The sequence below is a fragment of the Megachile rotundata genome, chromosome 2 (genome assembly GCF_050947335.1).
Source record: "Megachile rotundata isolate GNS110a chromosome 2, iyMegRotu1, whole genome shotgun sequence".
Taxonomy (NCBI): domain Eukaryota; kingdom Metazoa; phylum Arthropoda; class Insecta; order Hymenoptera; family Megachilidae; genus Megachile; species Megachile rotundata.
Window position 1 is genome coordinate 576402 of NC_134984.1, and position 12628 is coordinate 589029.

Here is a 12628-nt window from a genome sequence, read left to right on the forward strand (position 1 = left end):
CAATCACACAATCACACAATCACACAATCACAATTACACAATCACACAATCACACAATCACACAATCACACAATCACACAGTCACACAATCACACAATCACACAATCACACAATCACACAATCACACAATCACACAATTACACAATCACACAATCACACAATCACACAATCACACAATCACACAATCACACAATCACACAATCACACAGTCACACAATCACAAGTACACAATCACAATTACACAATCACACAATCACACAATCACTCAATCACACAATCGCACACTCACACAATCACACAATCACAATCACACAATGACAATCACACAATCACAATCACACAATCACAATCACACAATCACAATTACACAATCACAGTCACATAATCACAATCACACAATCACAATCACACAATCACAATCACACAATCACAATCACACAATCACAATCACACAATCACAATCACACAATCACAATCACACAATCACAATCACACAATCACAATCACACAATCACAATCACACAATCACAATCACACAATCACAATCACACAATCACAATCACACAATCACAATCACACAATCACAAAGTCACACAATCACACAATCACAATCACGCAATCACACAATCACGATCACGCAATCACGGTCACACAATCACGGTCACACAATGACGGTCACACAATCACACAATCACACAATCACACAATCACACAAACACACAATCACACAATCACTCAATCACACAATAACACACTCACACAATCACACAGTCACAATCACACAGTCACAATCATACAATCACGGTCACACAATCACGGTCACACAATAACGGCCACTCAGTCACACATTCACACAATCACACAATCACACAATCACGATCACACAATCACGGTCACACAATCACGATCACACAATCACGATCACACAATCACGATCACACAATTACGATCACACAATCACGGTCACACAATCACAGTCACACAATCACAATTACACAACCACACAATCACACAATCACACAATCACACAATCACACAATCACACAATCACACAATCACACAATCACACAATCACACAATCACACTATCACACAATCACACAATCACACAATCACACAATCACACAAACACACAATCACACAATCACTCAATGACACAATAACACACTCACACAATCACACAGTCACAATCCCGCAGTCACAATCATACAATCACGGTCACACAATCACGGACACACAATAACGGTCACTCAGTCACACATTCACACAATCACACCATCACACAATCACGATCACACAATCACGGTCACACAATCACGATCACACAAACACGATCACACAATCACGATCACACAATTACGATCACACAATCACGGTCACACAATCACAGTCAAACAATCACACAATCGCACAATCACACAATCACACAATCACACAATCACACAATCACACAATCACACAATCACACAATCACACAATCACAAATTCACACTATCACACAATCACACAATCACACAATCACACAATCACACAATCACACAATCACACAATCACACTATCACACAATCACACAATCACACAATCACACAATCACACAATCACAAGTACACAATCACAATTACACAATCACACAATCACACAATCACTCAATCACACAATCACACACTCACACAATCACACAATCACAATCACACAATGACAATCACACAATCACAGTCACACAATCACACAATCGCACAATCACACAATCACACAATCACACAATCACACAATCACACAATCACACAATCACAAATTCACACTATCACACAATCACACAATCACACAATCACACAATCACACAATCACACAATCACACAATCACACAATCACGATCACGCAATCACGGTCACACAATCACGGTCACACAATGACGGTCACACAATCACACAATCACACAATCACACAATCACACAAACACACAATCACACAATCACTCAATCACACAATAACACACTCACACAATCACACAGTCTCAATCACACAGTCACAATCATACAATCACGGTCACACAATCACGGTCACACAATAACGGCCACTCAGTCACACATTCACACAATCACACAATCACACAATCACGATCACACAATCACGGTCACACAATCACGATCACACAATCACGATCACACAATCACGATCACACAATTACGATCACACAATCACGGTCACACAATCACAGTCACACAATCACAATTACACAACCACACAATCACACAATCACACAATCACACAATCACACAATCACACAATCACACAATCACACAATCACACAATCACACAATCACACAATCACACAATCACACTATCACACAATCACACAATCACACAATCACACAATCACACAATCACAAGTACACAATCACAATTACACAATCACACAATCACACAATCACTCAATCACACAATCACACACTCACACAATCACACAATCACAATCACACAATGACAATCACACAATCACAATCACACAATCACAATCACACAATCACAATCACACAATCACACAATCACACAGTCACACAATCACACAATCGCAATCACGCAATCACACAATCACGACTACACAATCACGATCACACAATCACAATCACACAACCACACAGTCACACAATCACAAAGTCACACAATCACACAATCACAATCACGCAATCACACAATCACGATCACACAATCACGGTCACACAATCACGGTCACACAATGACGGTCACACAATCACACAATCACACAATCACACAATCACACAATCACACAATCACACAATCACACAACCACACAATCACACAATCACACAATCACACACTCACACAATCACACAGTCACAAACACACAATCACCATCACACAATCACAATCAGACAATCACAATCACACAATCACAATTACACAATCACACAATCACACAATCACACAATCACACAATCTCAATTACACAATCACAATTACACATTCACACAATCACACAATCACACAATCACACAATCACACAATCACACAATCACACAATCACACACTCACACAATCACACAATCACAATCACACAATCACAATTACACAATCACACAATCACACAATCACGCAATCACACAATCACGCAATCATACAATCACACAAGCACACAATCACAATCACGCAATCACACAATCACGATCACACAATTACGAACACAATCACGGTCACACAATCACAGTCACACAATCACACAATCACAATCACGCAATCACACAACCACGATCACACAATCACGATCACACAATCACGATCACACTATCACGGTCACACAACCACGGTCACTCAATCACGGTCACACAATCACGGTCACACAGTCACACAATCACACAATCACAATCACGCAATCACACAATCACGACTACACAATCACGATCACACAATCACAATCACACAATCACACAGTCACACAATCACAAAGTCACACAATCACACAATCACAATCACGCAATCACACAATCACGATCACACAATCACGGTCACACAATCACGGTCACACAATGACGGTCACACAATCACACAATCACACAATCACACAATCACACAAACACACAATCACACAATCACTCAATGACACAATAACACACTCACACAATCACACAGTCACAATCCCGCAGTCACAATCATACAATCACGGTCACACAATCACGGACACACAATAACGGTCACTCAGTCACACATTCACACAATCACGCCATCACACAATCACGATCACACAATCACGGTCACACAATCACGATCACACAATCACGATCACACAATCACGATCACACAATTACGATCACACAATCACGGTCACACAATCACAGTCACACAATCACACAATCGCACAATCACACAATCACACAATCACACAATCACACAATCACACAATCACATAATCACACAATCACAAATTCACACTATCACACAATCACACAATCACACAATCACACAATCACACAATCACACAATCACACAATCACACAATCACACAATCACACTATCACACAATCACACAATCACACAATCACACAATCACACAATCACAATTACACAATCACACAATCACACAATCACACAATCACACAATCACACAATCACACAACCACACAATCACACAATCACACAATCACACACTCACACAATCACACAGTCACAAACACACAATCACAATCACACAATCACAATCAGACAATCACAATCACACAATCACAATTACACAATCACACAATCACACAATCACACAATCACACAATCTCAATTACACAATCACAATTACACATTCACACAATCACACAATCACACAATCACACAATCACACAATCACACAATCACACAATCACACAATCACACAATCACACACTCACACAATCACACAATCACAATCACACAATCACAATTACACAATCACACAATCACACAATCACGCAATCACACAATCACGCAATCATACAATCACACAAGCACACAATCACAATCACGCAATCACACAATCACGATCACACAATTACGAACACAATCACGGTCACACAATCACAGTCACACAATCACACAATCACAATCACGCAATCACACAACCACGATCACACAATCACGATCACACAATCACGATCACACTGTCACGGTCACACAACCACGGTCACTCAATCACGGTCACACAATCACGGTCACACAGTCACGGTCACACAATCACACAATCACACAATCACACAATCACACAATCACACAATCACACAATCACACAATCACAATTACACAACCACACAATCACACAATCACACAATCACAATTACACAACCACACAATCACACAATCACACAATCACACAACCACACAATCACACAATCACACAGTCACACACTCACACAATCACACAGTCACAAACACACAATCACAATCACACAATCACAATCACACAATCACAATCACGCAATCACAATTACACGATCACAGTCACATAATCACAATCACACAATCACAATCACACAATCACAATCACACAATCGCAATCACACAATCACAATCACACAATCACACAATCACAATCACACAATCACAATCACACAATCACAATCACACAATCACAATCACACAATCACAATCACACAATCACAATCACACAATCACAAAGTCACACAATCACAATCACGCAATCGCACAATCACGATCACACAATCACGATCACACAATCACGGTCACACAATGACGGTCACACAATCACAAAGTCACACAATCACACAGTCACAATCACGCAATCACACAATCACGATCACACAATCACTGTCACACAATCACAGTCACACAATGACGGTCACACAATCACACAATCACACAATCACACAATCACACAATCACACAAACACACAATCACACAATCACTCAACCACACAATAACACACTCACACAATCACACAACCACACAATCACACAATCACACAATCACACAATCACACAATCACACAATCACACAATCACACAATCACACAATGACACAATCACACAATCACACAATCACACAATCACACAATCACACAATCACACAATCACACAATCACACAATCATACAATCACACAATCACACAACCACACAATCACACAATCACACAATCACACACTCACACAATCACACAGTCACAAACACACAATCACAATCACACAATCACAATCACACAATCACAAAGTCACACAATCACACAATCACAATCACGCAATCACACAATCACGATCACACAATCACGGTCACACAGTCACGGTCACACAATGACGGTCACACAATCACACAAACACACAATCACACAATCACACAAACACACAATCACACAATCACTCAATCACACAATAACACACTCACACAATCACACAGTCACAATCACACAGTCACAATCATACAATCACGGTCACACAATCACGGTCACACAATAACGGTCACTCAGTCACACATTCACACAATCACACAATCACACAATCACGATCACACAATCACTGTCACACAATCACAGTCACACAATGACGGTCACACAATCACACAATCACACAATCACACAATCACACAAACACACAATCACACAATCACTCAATCACACAATAACACACTCACACAATCACACAGTCACAATCACACAGTCACAATCATACAATCACGGTCACACAATAACGGTCACTCAGTCACACATTCACACAATCACACAATCACACAATCACGATCACACAATCACTGTCACACAATCACAGTCACACAATGACGGTCACACAATCACACAATCACACAATCACACAATCACACAATCACACAATCACACAATCACACAATCACACAATCACACAATCACACAATCACACAATCACACAATCACACAATCACACTATCACACAATCACACAATCACACAATCACACAATCACACAATCACACAATCACAATCACAATTACACAATCACACAATCACACAATCACTCAATCACACAATCACACACTCACACAATCACACAATCACAATCACACAATGACAATCACACAATCACAATCACACAATCACAATCACACAATCACAATCACACAATCACACAATCACACAGTCACACAATCACACAATCGCAATCACGCAATCACACAATCACGACTACACAATCACGATCACACAATCACAATCACACAACCACACAGTCACACAATCACAAAGTCACACAATCACACAATCACAATCACGCAATCACACAATCACGATCACACAATCACGGTCACACAATCACGGTCACACAATGACGGTCACACAATCACACAATCACACAATCACACAATCACACAAACACACAATCACACAATCACTCAATGACACAATAACACACTCACACAATCACACAGTCACAATCCCGCAGTCACAATCATACAATCACGGTCACACAATCACGGACACACAATAACGGTCACTCAGTCACACATTCACACAATCACACCATCACACAATCACGATCACACAATCACGGTCACACAATCACGATCACACAAACACGATCACACAATCACGATCACACAATTACGATCACACAATCACGGTCACACAATCACAGTCACACAATCACACAATCGCACAATCACACAATCACACAATCACACAATCACACAATCACACAATCACACAATCACACAATCACAAATTCACACTATCACACAATCACACAATCGCACAATCACACAATCACACAATCACACAATCACACAATCACACAATCACACACTCACGCAATCACACATGCACAAACACACAATCACAATCATACAATCACAATCACACAATCACAATCACACAATCACAATTACACAATCACAGTCACATAATCACAATCACACAATCACAATCACACAATCACAATCACACAATCACAATCACACAATCACAATCACACAATCACAATCACACAATCACACAATCACACAATCACACAATCACACAATCTCACAATCATACAATCACACAATCACACAACCACACAATCACACAATCACACAGTCACACACTCACACAATCACACAGTCACAAACACACAATCACAATCACACAATCACAATCACACAATCACAATCACGCAATCACAATTACACGATCACAGTCACATAATCACAATCACACAATCACAATCACACAATCACAATCACACAATCGCAATCACACAATCACAATCACACAATCACACAATCACAATCACACAATCACAATCACACAATCACAATCACACAATCACAATCACACAATCACAATCACACAATCACAATCACACAATCACAATCACACAATCACAAAGTCACACAATCACAATCACGCAATCGCACAATCACGATCACACAATCACGATCACACAATCACGGTCACACAATGACGGTCACACAATCACAAAGTCACACAATCACACAGTCACAATCACGCAATCACACAATCACGATCACACAATCACTGTCACACAATCACAGTCACACAATGACGGTCACACAATCACACAATCACACAATCACACAATCACACAATCACACAAACACACAATCACACAATCACTCAACCACACAATAACACACTCACACAATCACACAACCACACAATCACACAATCACACAATCACACAATCACACAATCACACAATCACACAATCACACAATCACACAATCACACAATCACACAATGACACAATCACACAATCACACAATCACACAATCACACAATCACACAATCACACAATCATACAATCACACAATCACACAACCACACAATCACACAATCACACAATCACACACTCACACAATCACACAGTCACAAACACACAATCACAATCACACAATCACAATCACACAATCACAAAGTCACACAATCACACAATCACAATCACGCAATCACACAATCACGATCACACAATCACGGTCACACAGTCACGGTCACACAATGACGGTCACACAATCACACAAACACACAATCACACAATCACACAAACACACAATCACACAATCACTCAATCACACAATAACACACTCACACAATCACACAGTCACAATCACACAGTCACAATCATACAATCACGGTCACACAATCACGGTCACACAATAACGGTCACTCAGTCACACATTCACACAATCACACAATCACACAATCACGATCACACAATCACTGTCACACAATCACAGTCACACAATGACGGTCACACAATCACACAATCACACAATCACACAATCACACAATCACACAAACACACAATCACACAATCACTCAATCACACAATAACACACTCACACAATCACACAGTCACAATCACACAGTCACAATCATACAATCACGGTCACACAATAACGGTCACTCAGTCACACATTCACACAATCACACAATCACACAATCACGATCACACAATCACTGTCACACAATCACAGTCACACAATGACGGTCACACAATCACACAATCACACAATCACACAATCACACAATCACACAATCACACAATCACACAATCACACAATCACACAATCACACAATCACACAATCACACAATCACACAATCACACAATCACACAATCACACAATCACACAATCACACTATCACACAATCACACAATCACACAATCACACAATCACACAATCACAAGTACACAATCACAATTACACAATCACACAATCACACAATCACTCAATCACACAATCACACACTCACACAATCACACAATCACAATCACACAATGACAATCACACAATCACAATCACACAATCACAATCACACAATCACAATCACACAATCACACAATCACACAGTCACACAATCACACAATCGCAATCACGCAATCACACAATCACGACTACACAATCACGATCACACAATCACAATCACACAACCACACAGTCACACAATCACAAAGTCACACAATCACACAATCACAATCACGCAATCACACAATCACGATCACACAATCACGGTCACACAATCACGGTCACACAATGACGGTCACACAATCACACAATCACACAATCACACAATCACACAAACACACAATCACACAATCACTCAATGACACAATAACACACTCACACAATCACACAGTCACAATCCCGCAGTCACAATCATACAATCACGGTCACACAATCACGGACACACAATAACGGTCACTCAGTCACACATTCACACAATCACACCATCACACAATCACGATCACACAATCACGGTCACACAATCACGATCACACAAACACGATCACACAATCACGATCACACAATTACGATCACACAATCACGGTCACACAATCACAGTCACACAATCACACAATCGCACAATCACACAATCACACAATCACACAATCACACAATCACACAATCACACAATCACAAATTCACACTATCACACAATCACACAATCACACAATCACACAATCACACAATCACACAATCACACAATCACACAATCACGATCACGCAATCACGGTCACACAATCACGGTCACACAATGACGGTCACACAATCACACAATCACACAATCACACAATCACACAAACACACAATCACACAATCACTCAATCACACAATAACACACTCACACAATCACACAGTCTCAATCACACAGTCACAATCATACAATCACGGTCACACAATCACGGTCACACAATAACGGCCACTCAGTCACACATTCACACAATCACACAATCACACAATCACAATCACGCAATCACACAATCACGATCACACAATCACGGTCACACAATCACGGTCACACAATGACGGTCACACAATCACACAATCACACAATCACACATTCACACAATCACACCATCACACAATCACGATCACACAATCACGGTCACACAATCACGATCACACAAACACGATCACACAATCACGATCACACAATTACGATCACACAATCACGGTCACACAATCACAGTCACACAATCACACAATCGCACAATCACACAATCACACAATCACACAATCACACAATCACAAATTCACACTATCACACAATCACACAATCACACAATCACACAATCACACAATCACACAATCACACAATCACACAATCACACAATCACACAATCACAATTACACAATCACACAATCACACAATCACACAATCACACAGTCACACAATCACACAGTCACACAATCACACAATCACACAATCACACAATCACACAATCACACAATCACACAATCACACAATCACACAATCACACAATCACACAATCACACACTCACGCAATCACACATGCACAAACACACAATCACAATCATACAATCACAATCACACAATCACAATCACACAATCACAATAACACAATCACAGTCACATGATCACAATCACAAAATCACAATCACAACATCACAATCACACAATCACAATCACACAATCACAATCACACAATCACACAATCACACAATCACACAATCACACAATCACACAAACACACAATCACACAATCACTCAACCACACAATAACACACTCACACAATCACACAACCACACAATCACACAATCACACAATCACACAATCACACAATCACACAATCACACACTCACACAATCACACAGTCACAAACACACAATCACAATCACACAATCACAATCACACAATCACAAAGTCACACAATCACACAATCACAATCACGCAATCACACAATCACGATCACACAATCACGGTCACACAGTCACGATCACACAATCACGATCACACAATCACGGTCACACAATGACGGTCACACAATCACAAAGTCACACAATCACACAGTCACAATCACGCAATCACACAATCACGATCACACAATCACTGTCACACAATCACAGTCACACAATGACGGTCACACAATCACACAATCACACAATCACACAATCACACAATCACACAAACACACAATCACACAATCACTCAACCACACAATAACACACTCACACAATCACACAACCACACAATCACACAATCACACAATCACACAATCACACAATCACACAATCACACAATCACACAATCACACAATGACACAATCACACAATCACACAATCACACAATCACACAATCACACAATCACACAATCACACAATCACACAATCATACAATCACACAATCACACAACCACACAATCACACAATCACACAATCACACACTCACACAATCACACAGTCACAAACACACAATCACAATCACACAATCACAATCACACAATCACAAAGTCACACAATCACACAATCACAATCACGCAATCACACAATCACGATCACACAATCACGGTCACACAGTCACGGTCACACAATGACGGTCACACAATCACACAAACACACAATCACACAATCACACAAACACACAATCACACAATCACTCAATCACACAATAACACACTCACACAATCACACAGTCACAATCACACAGTCACAATCATACAATCACGGTCACACAATCACGGTCACACAATAACGGTCACTCAGTCACACATTCACACAATCACACAATCACACAATCACGATCACACAATCACTGTCACACAATCACAGTCACACAATGACGGTCACACAATCACACAATCACACAATCACACAATCACACAAACACACAATCACACAATCACTCAATCACACAATAACACACTCACACAATCACACAGTCACAATCACACAGTCACAATCATACAATCACGGTCACACAATAACGGTCACTCAGTCACACATTCACACAATCACACAATCACGATCACACAATCACTGTCACACAATCACAGTCACACAATGACGGTCACACAATCACACAATCACACAATCACACAATCACACAATCACACAATCACACAATCACACAATCACACAATCACACAATCACACAATCACACAATCACACAATCACACAATCACACAATCACACTATCACACAATCACACAATCACACAATCACACAATCACACAATCACAAGTACACAATCACAATTACACAATCACACAATCACACAATCACTCAATCACACAATCACACACTCACACAATCACACAATCACAATCACACAATGACAATCACACAATCACAATCACACAATCACAATCACACAATCACAATCACACAATCACACAATCACACAGTCACACAATCACACAATCGCA